Source organism: Syngnathus scovelli, chromosome 2 (assembly GCF_024217435.2).
Source record: "Syngnathus scovelli strain Florida chromosome 2, RoL_Ssco_1.2, whole genome shotgun sequence".
NCBI lineage: Eukaryota > Metazoa > Chordata > Actinopteri > Syngnathiformes > Syngnathidae > Syngnathus > Syngnathus scovelli.
Window position 1 is genome coordinate 10509538 of NC_090848.1, and position 12544 is coordinate 10522081.

Consider the following 12544-nt stretch of genomic DNA (forward strand, 5'->3'; position numbering starts at 1 on the left):
TGTGACTGTTTCATCATTTGCTTTGAGAGTAGGAGTTCACTCAATGAGTGGTCACCTCATGAATCCATCCATCTATTTTCTCACGAGGGTCACGGGCATGCTGGAGCCTGTCCCAACTAGCCTACCATGCATGTTTTGGGGAGGAGCACCCAGAGGAAACCCACATAGGCACAGGGGAGAACATGCTCACGTCACACAGGAAGGCTGGAGCCTGGATCATACCCGCAACCTCCGAACTGTGAGGTGGTCTACTGTGCTGCACCACCTTTTATCTAAAAAAATAATTATTATGATGGTCAGAGCTATTATTATGGGACAGTTTGTCTGCTTTGGAGTAACATCTGTCTCAGATGGTCCTGGATCGATCAGAATAGTTGCCATGACTACACAATAATGTGACATGGAGAGACTGAAGGCAAACCGAGCAGGGGAAGGTGGTTTTGGGTTGACATGTGCGCACACGCACTCACACACCGGCCTTGAGCTGTCCTGCTCACACAGCGCGGAGGTGTTGAGTACAAAGATGTTTGCTTGCTCGCGCACACCTCAAATGTGAGAGGAGGCCACACACGCATGCGACATTACCGCCGTGCATGACAACACCCATGTATCTTCTGATATTGTTCATTATCTGGGGCTGTTACATTATCTGATTTATTCCTTCTTGTGGCGCACCTCAATACAGACGAGTGCTATTTCACCATTATGTGCCTATCCTGTTTGCATCTCATTCAGGCACAATCGAGGGGATCAATATACAGAGGGGGGGTGGCATGTGTGCAAATGGAGCCTTGCAAAATAGCAGCCTGTCTGAGCTGGCCAGCTTCCAGTCTGTATATGTTAGATTATTTATTTATTTATTTATTTATTTATTTATTTATTTATTTATTTATTTATTTATTTATTTATTTAGTTAGTTAGTTAGTTAGTTAGTTAGTTAGTTAGTTAGTTAGTTAGTTAGTTAGTTAGTTAGTTAGTTAGTTAGTTAGTCCAATCAGATTTTGTGTGTTGCCATTGTCATTGGAAATCTGCCTTGGGCCTTCAAAATCCCAAATGCTGGTTTATGACAAATAAGCACTACAAACGATGGCATTTTTTAACCAATCAGGTGTCAGCTCACCACTGTTGAGATTCTAAGGTGTCTAAGGTGGATAAAAATTGAAAACTCATTTTCAAGGCCATTGTGATAAGTTGGGCAACACTATTTCTGGCTGGGTTATTTCTACATAAATAGTATTTTTGGGACACTTCCAGAGCAGCAACTAGCGAGTAAACTAACACAATATTAAATTAACATAGTAAAGTATTAAAATTAAACTAAAATCAAATAAAATCTGAGATTAAACTAAATTTACAACAAAAGGCAACATGACTAGGGTCACTTGACACATGATAGCAACATACACGATTGTAAAACAATATGAGAAAGGCAGACTTTTTTGTTTTATCAATGGGTCGGAAGCTTTTTATTCTCTCAATAACTAACAAAGCACACACACACATGCACACACACACACTACTGTACATGTCCACGCCTGTTTCTCACAATTACATTGATTTAATGCCTCATTCCCGTCTATTAATCCCAAATTCTATTCACATTCTCTTTTAATGCGCTCCCCTCCGGACAAAAGGGAGGTTAGATTTATTCCTCATTTGGGTCCATTTGGGTGGGTGGGTGGAGGAGGGTTGGTCTGGTTCATGCATGGGCATAACCTGGTCCCCTGAAGGAAGGGCCCCCACTGCCAGCTGCCAGCCATAATCAAGCCGCCCCACTGTGCCTATCACTGATGATGTTTGACCTGTCTAATAAGGCCACTTCCAAATAACCCCGGCTGTCTTCATGCAAATAGTAATCAACGTAAACTTGCCCAAATCAGTAGAATTAATAGATTTTCTGTGAGCTTAAAAATGAAAGATGTCCACTGTGGAACTAGTTTCATGGATCCAGCCAGTCTCTCTCCCCTTAAATGCTATGGGCGTGTCTGCTGAATTTGCTGCCCAGTCCAACTGTCAATTATCAATCAAATATGGGGAAAAGGTGAGCCACTCTTTTTAAATGATCACCACAGGAAAGTAGTTTTGGGGCAAAATGATATATAAATGTACTCTATATTCCAGGATGTTACGCCTCACCACAAATAAGCAGATTTGATGTGAACATAGCAGTTTTGGTGATGCAAAAAAAGTTGTCTTGTGGCACAACCCACACAAGGGGTAAGTTGAGCCAGCTCCCTTTTTCCCCTCCTATCATCTTTCAAATTTTCATTCTCATCATTCAAGATTTTTCTTTCTTCCTCACTCCTTTCATCTATTCAGCCCTTCTCTCTACCATTTTTGTAACCTCCGCATTTTACTCTCTATTCAATTTGTCCGGGTTGCAGGAGAAAACAAACAGACTTTTCCCTCTCTCACATTCTTGGTGGGCTGTACCCCTTTTTTTTTTTTTTTTGCACTTTTACACAAAGGGGCAAAATGTTCAGGTCAATTCCTATTTTGTCATGTCGACAAAAGAGACAGACCCAAAAAGCTATTGTGGATAAGGGAGCACAAAAAAATCACGGACACATTCTGTTCATGTTAGAAGTCACCAAATTGTGAATCACGAAATAAAAAGATTGGATTTATAGATCGAATGAAACTTTAGCACCATGTAGTGTTCAGCAATTATCTTCAAACATCTAATGCACAGTAGTTGTGCACTTTCCAAAGTGATGCTTTAAACTACAATAAATGCAAACAACAATTTTCCAATAAGCCATCTTGAGAACAGTTTACTGATAATCACAAAATCAAATATTATTCAAACTCATGAGAGCCTCATCCCAATGTCCGCCCGAGCGAAGAATTATCTTTAATAGCGTGTCCTTGGCTCATATGTACAGCAACATTGCTGCCATTTCTTTAAATTAATAATAAGCGAATCAAAGCGCTTCATTTAATGGAAGCGATGAAAGATTCATATGTGACATTATCAAAGCTGCTGTGCTGTGAGGGAGACGCCCTGCACGCCTGAGCTAAACCAATCGCGGTTCTATGAATATGACATGAGACTGATGTGATGTTACATCAGCGCCGGGCCAAGACAGGAAGTCCACTGACTTGGACCGCTGGTCTATTTCTGCTTCTCTCCGTCATTGGCTCTAGAGGCGAGAGATCAGTGCTGGGTGGAGGGTAGCTGGTGTTTTGCCTGAGGGGGGACACGGACACGCATTCTGTCATTGTTCCACAGCTGCCACGCCACGCCACACCACCCTCCCCCTTGCTCGCTCCCCCTCGGTGGCCATCCTCACCTTTAGGGCGTCCCCTGCTACCCCGCCTCTCTAATGAAGAGTGACACGCATCCACAGAATCTGATGGGGTCTGAAAACGGGGCCTGTGCCTCCTCTGTTTTGTTATTGACTGAGCTGGCTCATGCTGAGTGGAGGTGATGAGCACGCCGCATACCCATGAGGCATTGCGCAAGAGCTCAAAGGGCAGATGCAGCTCGTATGGAATCACCAGGGTCTAATTTTCTTTATTCATGAAGCCAGTGATTGATATTGGGAGCAAAATGAAAGACTCTGATTGCTCCCCTTAACTGAGGAATAACTTAGAGGCTCATCCTAAAGCCGGCGTGTGCCTGTGCGCCTGTGTGTGTGTTGTGGATGCATGTGCACTTGGTGAGATATCAAAGTGACAACTCCTAAGGCTGTAGACTCCCGACATATCACTTCAAATAATTCACATGCTCCTTTGTGACAGTTTCTTGCCTTTGTGGCACCAAGACACAGTGTTGTTTTCAAGATACTGACCTTTTAGAAAATAAAGGAATAACAGAATGACGTCTCTTAAGTATTCTCAGAAGCTGAGAAAAATAAATACAGTGGTGCCCAATTTAACAGACCTTGGATTTAATGGTGTCACGTCTACTCAAAAGACCTCTTTTGTACTCAGAAATTGATTTTCTTTTCTGTTCATATGTGAAAGCATGTGAATTTCATGGGTTAAATATGACAAGCAGCAAGTGTGAGTACTTGATCCCGCCTCCAACCCATAGCACACCTGTTGTAATTGAAACACAACAAACGCCAAGTTGAGTGCCGGCGTGCTGTTTGGGGCTGCTAATGGAAGAGCGGCTTCCTTTTGGGGCGAGAAAATTAGGCCTTGAATTCTTCACACGGCATTCTCCCAAACAGTGAGCATGAGGGAACACACCTGAGTTGTTAAGATGAGTGCAACTCTGTGTGTGTGCGCTAAGTGGGCCAACACGCCCACGTGCCCACGCCCAAATAAAAGCAAGTTATGCGTGCACACGTGCATGTGTGTATGTGCAGCCGGCAGTGTAATGTGATAAGCGCTAGCAAAGCGCATACCTGATGCCATTAAATGCAATTTCCCCCGTGAGTCAGGCAAGCCATTTGTCAGCTGCTAACGCCGCACGTTTTATTAAAAAGCTCATCCGCTTCAATTAACTGCGCCCGCAAAGCAGTTTAACTCGGCTCTAATCCTGTCAAGATGTTTAAACGAGACTCATGTACACTAAGTGTATCATTTCAAAGCCTGCCAGTCACATTTTACGGTTCTTTAAGCCACATTTATCGGCATTTACTAATTCAGTCCCGCTCAGAGGGGAGTGCTATTTTTTGGGGGGCTTAAAAAGGGAAAATTTGGATTTATGCACAAGTATGACCAATGACATAATGGCAAAAGTTTTCCTGACTCTAAAATACAGCCGAGCCTCAAAATACAACTTTAATTTGCTCCATGACTACGCTGGGCACTCAAAATAGTCACTGTTATGAATGATCAGAATGAAGAACTCAAAAGTAAGCTTGAGCTTAATTCAGATCAATTCAGATTTTGCTCATATGCGACCCATATCTGATATTTTAATGGCTGAATGGCTCTATGCCAATTTTTACAAGTCCAACCTAGGCCATATTCATGTGGTCATAGATCAGATACATCTCCGATTTCTTTGCAATGCGACCTCTATGTGATCAACATGGAAATGTCAAATATCAAATTCGTATTGTGCATTTTCATGGAACGCCATAATATTGCACAATATAAAACAATCATGACATTAAAATAGAATCATTTTTGTCACAGTTTTGTCTAAGTACGAAAGTTCTTTGGCAAAGACAAATTTGAGAACACACTGAATACATAAACTCAACAGCCACACATAAGTCCTGAATCTCAAGGCAAATCAAACCCAAAACAAAGAAGAGAGAGAGCTCAAGTTTTGAATCTTCCTTGGCAAGCATAAAGCAATTTTGTTGTTTTGGCTGCTTCACTGACTTTTTATCCCGATCTTGTGTTTATTTGCACTTCACTTCCACAGAGTTTGATGAGTGCGCACAGTGTTTGAGGCTATCAATCTGCAAATAATGTGAAGTATCCATCTGAAAATGTTTCGCCTGTTCATCAAGTTGGCGCCTCAGCTAGCTGTACTGCACACTGTAAACACAATACGCTATTTTATTACTCTTTGTAAATATTGTGGGAGCAGTTATTTTTTTCTTTTAAGTTCAAGCGAATAAAATGACCTGTTCCAATAATTAATTATTCGGACAAAAGAGCTTACCATCAGCCTCCCACTCTGTGGCACAGACACACTCACACATACTTATCATAGCAACCAGGAGGTTGGCAGCACGGCACGAAGTTGGATGGGCTTTGCAGAAATGAAAAAGGTGTAAATTGGTCTTCCTCATAGGTGATATGTGAATCGGCCTTCATGGCTTCACGTCGCGTGCTTTTTCTCACTTGACGTTATCTGTGGTGAAGGCCCGGCAGAACGGAAGGATCAAAATCAACTTCGAAAGCAAAATCGGCGAAACGACGGCTAAATGTGAGCAGGTGTGATCATATCGGAGACCAATTGCAATTAGATCCCGGGATGTGGGGGCAGCTTGCACACTATGTCTTTTTAATCAAAGCTGTTAGCATCTGTCATGGATGCCGTTTTTACTCTCACCCGCCTCCGATGGTGCGTGCTCTGCAATTAGATTCGTGTCCAGTCACGTCACATGTGACCCATGGCAAAACTTTCTTAATGTTTTAATAAAGACAACCAGCACGCTAAAGAAATAAAATATTTGCAGTATGTTTTTATAAAGTACAATAAATGAGATCCTCCGGATGAGCTGGACAAAGTGGCTGGGGAGAGGGAACTCAGTGATATCGACAACTGTATTGAAAATGTATTTTATTTCAATCAAATAGTATTTAAAAGCAATACACAAACTTTTCTTGAACATGGCATAAGTTTATGAGTAGGATAGAACGATTTTCAGAGTAACAATTTGCCATTTCAGACCTTTTAATCTTCGACTAGCTATTGATCGATCCATCGATCCATCGATCATCAATCCATCTGTCTGTCCGTCTATCTATAGTGCGTAAAGAGGAAAAATGCCACCTCCCCACTTGAACTGGCCATCACATAGTCTAGAGTTGATGAAAGTAGACGTCTGTTTATAGTTTAACAATGACATGGGTGATGCCTGAAATCAACCCAGTAAAATATTGTCATTAAAGCAGAATGTATTCTAATCTGTCAGTCCGTGCGTGTGTGTGTGTGTGTGTGTGTGTGTCCCCTCATTCGACCATGTGCTAACCCCACACAGCTGCAGAGTCCCCTTGAGGGTTTATCACATGGGCAACAGAGGAGGAGAAAGAAGAAGAGGAGGTTGCAAGGGGGAGGATGCAGCCAAAAGCAGCATCTCTCATTTTCATGCGGTGCCGTTTTGGCAAAATTTTGCACACCGCTGTGGTTGTGCAATCTTTTTCGGCTTGTCACTTATGCTTTACATCATTTATTGCTCTCAAAACTGATTGGTCACTGTGGCAAATGTGCACGCATGTTGAAAGTGGCAATATACACACACGCGCCTCAGAGTGGGCCATCAAATGTACAGTGAACCTCTACCTGTTTGCATTTCACAAATTTCACTCCTTTCCCCTAGTGGAATCTATCCTTGTGTATATTCTATTTTTGTAACGCCACAAGAGGGTGCTATAGCGCTGGCTAGTGGGAAACTAATAATTGGTAACAAGTACAGTTGAAGCGATACTCTTGGTTGTCTTTATTTTTACATTACAGTGCATAAAACATTTTAAAAAATACAACACAAGTTGGCTGTGACATTTTTTGCCCTCACCAACCAATCAGAGGATGTGGAAATGCTGACATCATCGAGGGTCAGCCTTGGTGCGCCGGAAGGACGCATTTCACATCACAACAGTCCCGTTGCAATTATAGTTCAGCTTACTCTATTGATTCTGAAGGCCTCGGCCAGATTAGAATGACATAGCAACACGCAGAAACTGAAATCTGATTGGATCATAAACTCCACATGTACGAGAAAACAAACAAACTGTCGGGAATAAATGTATACGATTTTTCGCCTTGACATTATATGACATCATCATCGCATGTAGATAAATGTACTGAGGTAAAAGACCCAAATAAACGCTGAAACCCTTTTAGCATCAGCTTTATGTGTGCAATGGAAAGCTTATCGTGTCTCCTTCAAGCAAGGAATCACAGGTTCCCTAACTATGGCTGTCAATCAAACGCCGTTTCCTCTGAGTGCGTTTTCTATCTGCCAAGGGTCATAGAGAGCAAAAATGAGACCCGTTGTCACCCTCCCAGATTCCCTCCTCCTCTTGCTCTCACTCCTTAGAGAGGTGTATCTCCACCTTGTGCATCGTGTCTGGGCATGACCTGTTGCTAGGTAACCCTGGGTCACAGCTGCCGACTACGACAAATCCTTTTTTTTTTATTTATCAGCCAGTTATGCGGGAGATGGGGGCTGTAATTTATTAGTTTGATATTGGGCGGCCGGCGCAAGTTTGAGATTGTAAAAAGAAGTGACGGGGATCACCGCATTACAAATTCATCCACTTTTTTCTTTAAGAAAAAAAAAAAACACATGAAAATCGAGCATCTCCCACAACAAAGCCAATGGTAATGCACTTTCCATGCTGGTAATTGAACAGATGTGGTCTGAAGGTTTGAAGTGCCCAGAAAAAAAATATTTCCTCGAACAGTGTGTGACTGATTCATGTCCTAGAATGGAGTGGCTGCCTCCAGTTTACTTCGGCCATCCAAAGCCGGTCATGAACAACATGACCAGTGCTGATGCATGCACACTCCTTTTCAAAACAATTCAGGAGAATCGAAGACTTCAAAAGCAAAATCTGACATTTACATTATAATATGTAATTTTTAATTTTTTTATTTTTTTTTATCTCTGGCCTTTTCCAGGTTACATCTGGCAATTTTCAATCATGGCATTGTAAATTAATGTAAATTAAATGACTATGAGATAGGCAGAAAAAAATATTGAAAAGTTCTTTTTAATGAGGTCTTTGATGTCCTTTTATTTTTAAAAGATGACTCTGTGTCCAAAACATCCAATTTGAAAAATGTTCACATAAAATGACTCCAAAATTGTAAAAATATGCTGTGACAATGAGAAAAATGATTCACAGATGAGTGTACAAAAACAGAAGTCTTGTGACCTAACCCTTAAACTTAATGTCCAAATTTTTGTAATGCAATTCACAAAACACACTAAATTAACAAACAGCAAAGTAACTAAAAAGCTTCAGGGATGGATTCAAAACTAGAAAAATCTCAACATGACAAACTACGACAAAAATAAAGCAGGGATCTAGATACAAACAAAGTGACAAGACAACAAGGCACACTTGGACAAGACACGAGCGGCAGCAGGTAACTAGCTGATCGATAGACACAAAGCACGGGGCTGAAAAAAAAAAAACTAACAAGTACGCATGAAAGAAGAAACAGGAAAACATGACAGAATATGAAACGAAACATAATCCAATCAACATAAAGTCACACAGATCTTGACATTTAAATTCACCCCCACTCTTAACCTTTCAAAAGGAAAGACAATTAAGTCACATTGATTGCTCGGAGCTCAATATGTAACTTGAGTGCTTTCATTCACATCAGTGAATCAGCAGCTATATTTTCCCGCCTTAAACATGTAGTGATGCATCAACATAAGAAAGTTTTTACACAAGGTAGGTGTGAACAACACTTCTTAGTGATGCAAATTTAGAAGTCATTTATTTCCGCTTTGCAGCAACTTTAGATTGTGACGCTAAAATGGTGATAACACATCCTGGCTTGGTATCTATGAAATCTTTTTTTGCATTTTCTATCCTCGTTATAGTTTTGCTCTTGATGCAAAGTTGTCACATCTTTTCTATTGCGTTACTTTGTCGAATGAGTGTGAAATTGAGTCGAGTGATCCTCGGGACCATCTGACAGTTTGTGCAACACTTGAGTGTGATATTAATGCCTTGGCCCGGTCAAAACTTCTGATTGAAGTCTCAGCCAGTCGCCTTGTTAAATCTCTCAGCTTAATGTGCCTGTGATGAATCTTTCTCACATGCTTCCTCCAGGCCATATCTGATCAAAACAAATGCACCTGCACTAACCCCCTCCATCCCTCCCCCCCTTCCCCACCACAAGTGCAACTCCTCTGGGACGGGTAAAAATTGACTCCCTGGCTTCCTCCGCCAGGCAATTACGTGCCATCTGTTCCCATCTTGGTTGTTCCAGCTCATTTTGTTTCTGCGATTGTTCGTCTAATATCATCGGCCCGACAGCATGAGCGGGGAAGCGGGGGGCGAGGTGGCAGTAGGACACCAAAATGAGGAGTGGCATGAAGAGGAATTAATCGAATCTATAGCAGAAGCAGATCTTCCCCTCTGAAAAGAGACAGTCCCCCTAGAATGAGCACCATTAGCATATTCATCACCTCATATTACCTTCTTTATGTAAAGTAGGCCAGACTTTCTTGACCACCTTTTTAATGCCATCTGTGATGTCTTTTTTTTAATTGTTTGTTAGCAACAGGTCTACCCGCTTGCCGCATGGTAATAATAACGCATTAGCCTTCCTGTCATGTATCAAACTGATCTATATGGAAGCACGTATACAGTAGGAGGCTGTAATTCTCCCTCGCGGAATCACATTATTATTTTGTTGAAGCAGCTATTGGACCCATTACTCTGCCACGCGCCAGCCCTGATGCGGCGCTGATTTAATTGCATCGATGTTGGACGTGAAGCGAGCATCAAAGGTTTATCACTTATGTCAATAATAAAAATAATAACGGGTGTGCCGGGCGTCACCTTAGGCAGAGATAATTCTCCATCTCTGCTGACAGGGCCGGAGATAGAAACAATCAGTCACAGAGGCAGCCGGACTGCCTGTAGGACCCCTGTGTGGTAGTGGTGGTGGGCGTCTGGGTGGTGGGGGTGGGCAGGCGGATGGCTTTTGGCTTCTATGTGAGCGCCACGTGCTAACTAGCTCTGTTTGACTTTCAAAAGGATTTCATAGGATTTCATTATGTTGAAGCAAACTTTTTGAGCAGATGGATTTCCCTGATCTAAATAAGAATTGCTTCTGAGGCTGCACATACAGTATCTGTAGTTTATCACAATTAACAAACCATGAAACAATACAGTAACAACCAAGGAATACATGGGTTGCAATGGAAAGATAACTAATCTTTTTAAATGTGAAATTAACATTTTATTTTATTTTGCTGTGAATCAGCATGGCCTAAGAAATAACTATATGATGTTGTCTAATATTATAAGTTATTGTTTTATAGCATACATGCTTGTGATTGAGTGGCACATTTTTTTTTCTTTATTTTTTTTTTAGGTGAATGGTGCAAGATGCTGTCAAATGCCCAACCTGGTCTAATTTGACCGAAACAGAACAGAAGTGTTAAGCTTCTCCATCAACCCTAAGCTACAGAGGGACTTCTTGGGCTCACTTTAACACATGACAAATGAAAGAGCAAATGACGTCCACTGGAGTGCAGATAGATGCATTTCTGGGTCTATTTGTTGACGGCAGCTGGGAACACGCAGCTTGCGTCCACCAATAAGAGAGAAATATTGGCTGAAAACGGGAGGGAAAATTGCACTAACACGACGTCCACGCGCTCTACTGCTAAAGAAAGCATGCGTGAGCGCCTAATTGGCTGTTTAGTCGACAGTGGCTGTCCTGTACGGATTTGTGATACATTGCTGACGCTTCAGAAAAAGTCAGCCATCTGCACAATTTCTTAAAAATGTTTTAATAAAATTCAACAAAGTGGTATGGTCTTTCTTGGCCAGGAATATAAAATGGATGTACTGTTGATCTTTCTGCATCTTTCTGCTTGACAAATCCCAGCTGTGAGAAGGGCTTGTTGCTTCATTATACAATATTTCAGTTCAAATCAATATAGTACTGCCAATTAAGCGCTTACACGCACGTCTACTGTGTTTAGGCTCTTTAATATTGTGTGTTTGCTGACATCTAGTGGTAAACTGGAGTATCTGCAGCAGTGGTTTAACGCCCCCATGACAATTGCGCTGACAATAAAGCGCGTTTTTTAATTAATTATTTTTTTAAATTGTCAATAATTTCAGCTTAATTCTACTCGAACAAAGACAACCATGTTACTCATTTTATAAGTACTTCTTATAAGTAGTTCTTTAATTATAGACTGATTAGAAAAGAAAAGTGTGCGCTTGAGCAGAAAAACTGGCATTAGCATTGATATGCAACACTTCTACTGCAATTAGAGAAATTATATCGTTAAATCGGTATTCAGATCAAATGAAACTGTATTTGATTGTAAATAATTTATTCACCAATAGTATGTTGTTCAGGTGTTTAATTTGTAAGAGCATTTCCTTTTATTTTCATTTTATTTAGACTAAAATGTGATGTTATTGTATACTAATTGTGGTAATTGTGTGTGCGAGCGTGCGCGCGCATGCGCGTTGGGAGGGAGTGTGCGAGGCTGGTGTGAGGAAGAAGTGCAGGTTGGAGAGCAAAGTGGAGAACTCCTTGCGCGCAGGTAGGTTCTCTTTCTAAATGCATCGTCTATTTGATCCATTATTGATCCATTCTGAACTCTATACTGTGCTGTTTGTAAACTTTTGTCTCCATGACGAGCTGCAAAGATGTTTAGTTTGAAACATTGTGGATCTTTAAAGATTAAGGGTTGGGCAAATCTCCAATATGCTTCTGTAATATCTGCTGCACTAATTAATTAGCTTGTCCCAAAAAAATTGGTCATTATGATTTGTTAGTGGTTTTCTATTTAAAAAAAAAAAAGAGAAAAAACATTTATTTATGTCATCAAGCAATTGGTACCTGAGTTTGATGTAAAGAGTAAAAAAAACACAAGTAAAATAAATGGAATATATTAGGATATATTTTGTTTGATAACTAGCTAAACAATTCATTAGAAATTCAAACAATGGAATAAAAATGTTTTTATTTAAACTGATTACTCTACTTTTTTCCAAGGCCTCAGAAAAAGGCCTCTGAATAACTTGGTCACCTGCACAGTTAATTTAACTTTAATGCTGTGTAATGTGAGCGTCGTCTCATGCAGGTCACGAGGTTGGCGCTGATATGCATCCTCCCCATTCCCTCTCAATGATCCGTGATATTTTCCTCTCCTATTTCTCCCCTCCAAAAACAAATATTCCAACCTCG

The 12544-nt window shown here is 41.0% G+C and overlaps 1 long non-coding RNA gene across 1 annotated transcript; it reads right to left on the reverse strand.

Moving 5' to 3' along the window:
• Positions 1-2746: 2746 nt before the first annotated feature.
• On the reverse strand, positions 2747-3476 carry LOC125988368 (uncharacterized). Its single transcript, XR_007488299.1, has 2 exons — positions 3294-3476; positions 2747-3190 (listed from the first exon to the last, which is right to left on the reverse strand). It is a non-coding gene; the product is annotated as an uncharacterized lncRNA (long non-coding RNA).
• Positions 3477-12544: the final 9068 nt, after the last annotated feature.